General features: G+C 38.2%; 1 protein-coding gene across 1 annotated transcript in view; it reads right to left on the bottom strand.

The window, feature by feature from the left end:
- Positions 1 to 370: 370 nt before the first annotated feature.
- LOC138041287 (RYamide receptor-like) overlaps positions 371 to 3,327 on the bottom strand; it is a 12,711-nt gene continuing 9,754 nt past the window's right edge. Inside the window, exon 3 of the transcript XR_011130790.1 lies at positions 371 to 988. The gene's annotated coding sequence lies outside the window, so the exon portion shown is untranslated. The remainder of the gene's footprint in view (positions 989 to 3,327) is intronic.

Genomic DNA, 3,327 nt, shown 5'->3' with positions numbered 1-3,327 from the left:
TTCATATACGATCCATTTCATATATATCATTTCATCGTTGGCTAATTACTTTCCACACTCAATTGAAAACCGCTCTAAGGTCTGAGGTAAAGATGCCGCTCTGTTTGGTCATTACAGCAACACCGTAGGCAAAAATAGGAGAGCAGTATGGGTATTTTATGGATAATTTGTAGGATCTAAATAACAGACATTTCAGAGATTAGAATTAATGAACTCAGCTCACCTGTGATCTTTAGTGTTTGCTTTATCTACAGACACATATTAAAACTTCTATGCAGTGGAAAAATTCAATTATATTTCGTCCTTGGGAAGTAAGTCTTAACTTTCCAAGGAAGAAATATAATTGAATTTTTTCACTCCTTAGATTAAATGAAACGCATTTTTAGTAAAATCCAGCTGTTTTAGAAAGAAAAAAAAATACAAATAAGGACTAACAACGTTAACGTCCCATGCACAGAAGGAAATAGTTGGCTATTTTGTTTGTTCACGGTTCAAAGAAAGCTTCAGGAAGGGGGATCTCACTATACTGGAATTATACGGGGAAGCTCAAGGGTGTTGGTATATAACTTTTCGTTTCATTTCATTTATTTGATTTCAAAAGACACCAACATTTTTAATCAAAACTGGGATATAAATTTTTACCACAATACCATGCGAACCAAACACAGCCCACTAGGAACAAAGAAAGCCATATTTTGCAATATTTGTCCTTGTACTAACGACATTGTGTATACTAGATTTCAAGATTGTAGAACATAAAATTTTGCTTTACGTTTTTATGAGCCTTGTTAAGGTTTTCATGCACTAAGACTTATGGGTAAATATACCAGCTGCCCTCTTTTTTCTTTTAACGAAGGATTCGACACTTTTAGTCATATAGTAGAGCAGACATCTAAGTAACCTTGTTGTGGAGCACGCTAATCACACGCATCCAAATCGTGCCGTAGCTTCATTTAATTCCACTTAATACGAAGATTGAACACGGTAACTGAAATAACAAAATGAAAACACGTGAATGAACAGAAAATAACTAACAGCGCCGAACATGAAGAATGCAGGAAAACGGCAAAGCGAAATAAGCAAGGAACCTACAAGACGAATGTGACGAATCCCAAAACCAGAGACGAACTGTAAACTGGAGCAATTCCAAAACAAGGCGAAGTACACTGAACACGAAGCTATGAAACAAATTCTGGCGCATAAAAGCTGAAATACAGCTATAAGTCAGTAAAAAGATTTATGAATTATTCTTAGAAGCAGCTAATCTTGCAAAGAACGCATATGGGCCTTGAGCAACATTATAAATTTGTATATTCAGAAAGAAAACGGCTAGGTCTGCCTCAGATCCTTCAAACGTGTGTACACAGAAAGGTTGATGATGGTTACTAGTAATTGCCTTTTGTCTTACCAATCAAAACGTCAGTTTACAAGCCCTGGTATAGGGGCCATGGGACCAGTTTCTACGTTTGGTATGTTTGTGTAACTAAGATATCTTGGACCAAACGAACCTCACTGTTATCAAAGTTATCAGTCTTTGGCGCCTTACAAGAAAAAGCTCTTAAAGTGCCTATCACCTCAACGCACTTTTTCACTTTGTTATTCTCCGAAATCGTCCCAAATACATCGTGTTGTTTTTAGAACCTTTTGATTGAAATTTCACCTTTTTATTGACTTTCAAAGACGGGAAAAGTGATCATAATCTGATCCATAACCGAGCAATGAAGGAGAATGGGTTCGATACCGGGTTGACGTCACAAATTAATTTGCATTGAGATATAGTTCTTTGAAAACAGCGATGGAAATCAACCCGGTATCGAACCCATTCCCCTTCATTGCTCGGTTATTAATCACGGAATGATCACTTTTCCCGTTTTTTAAAGCCAATGAAAGAGCGAAATTTCAATCTAAATGTTCTAAAAACAACACGATGTATTTGTGATGATTTCTGAGAATAAATATAGTGGAAAAGTGTGTTGAGGTGATAGGCACTTTAAGTGAATAAAGTCAAGAAGCGTCTGAAGTGGAAACACAAAACGGACGTATTTTCTTGAAGGAAGCTAAAAAGTCCAGGCCTATATCTTTCGACTTTCGCGAAGACTAAGCAGAATCTCAGCGTACTCGCCGCTAGTACTTTCCGCAGATATATTCCAGTCTTGTTTGGAAAGTCATTACATGAGAAGCTAAAGATAAGTAGGCTCCATATGTTTGCTACTCGGTTTCTTAGTGTAGTTGTAACGCTGTTTTAATTTGTACGCACATTTTTCCATGTCTTAATGCCTGATAATTCAAGTAGCTTGCTTTCACTTCTGCCCTTTCAAGACTTGAACACAAATGATTTTCTCGAAATTACAGGCTTCTGGGTTTATCAGGAAAGTTTATCAGTAAAATCGACTCCCAGCCTATTTCATCCGGCTGTGGTGCTGTGCTCCGAGGTCATACATAGGTCATATTCAGGGGTCGAACGTCTAGCCGGCAGCACAGCTCCTTCGGTCCGACCTCGTCGAGCCGCGCCCTTACCAATTCAGTCTCCGACTGCGAGTAAGGGCGTTTAGCAGGTCAGGCATTCATCAGTCTGCTGATCGGCTATCTGAAAGATTAGATCTGTATCAAGATATAATGGAATCCGCAGACATAGTAGATCTGCTGAAATGTTTGTGGGAAGCCTACACTGAATCTACCTATTTTACAAGGTAGACTGTTTTATTATGCAGCCAAAAAAACAAACTTTCTTTGTTTCACTGTAATACTCGAAATCTGGGGGAAAATATATCCGGAATGGCAGAATTACCCAGAATTCTTTTAGGCCACGAAGGAGGCAACTTGACTGGCCCTCATCAAATGGCTAAAGCGCGGCCTGTAGCCAGATATTAAAGAGTAACCCTGGTGTGTGCTGTTAACGTAGACTTTTGATTTCTGAAGAAGTTTTTACTCTGGAAAACTCGCAACAAAGTAGTGCTTTTTTCCCCGTAGCAAAAGAACTGGCCTTTCGTAATTTCTTGTCAAGCAACGGGTATAATGTAAATAGGCGAATCCTGAGATTTATACTTGCAAATTAGCTGTCCTTCTATGACTTAAGTCAGACTCTACATCTCTATGCAATAAGCTCATTCAAACTCCTCTCATGCATGATCTTGGTGGAAATTACATTCTGTCCTTCAATAAACCTAAAACAACCAGTTATGGTCTTAGTTCTTTTTCTTATATATCAGCTAAGTTGCGAAACGCGCTACCTAATTTTATCCGTACCACTGAGTTTACGTGGTTTAAAAGAGAATAGAGGGTCGCATTTTGTACAGCGTCTTTTCTTGTTGATTAATATATCTTCAA

The sequence above is a fragment of the Montipora capricornis genome, chromosome 3, assembly GCF_036669925.1.
Source record: "Montipora capricornis isolate CH-2021 chromosome 3, ASM3666992v2, whole genome shotgun sequence".
In the NCBI taxonomy this organism is placed as follows: domain Eukaryota; kingdom Metazoa; phylum Cnidaria; class Anthozoa; order Scleractinia; family Acroporidae; genus Montipora; species Montipora capricornis.
This window is presented reverse-complemented; position numbering and strand designations above follow the sequence as displayed.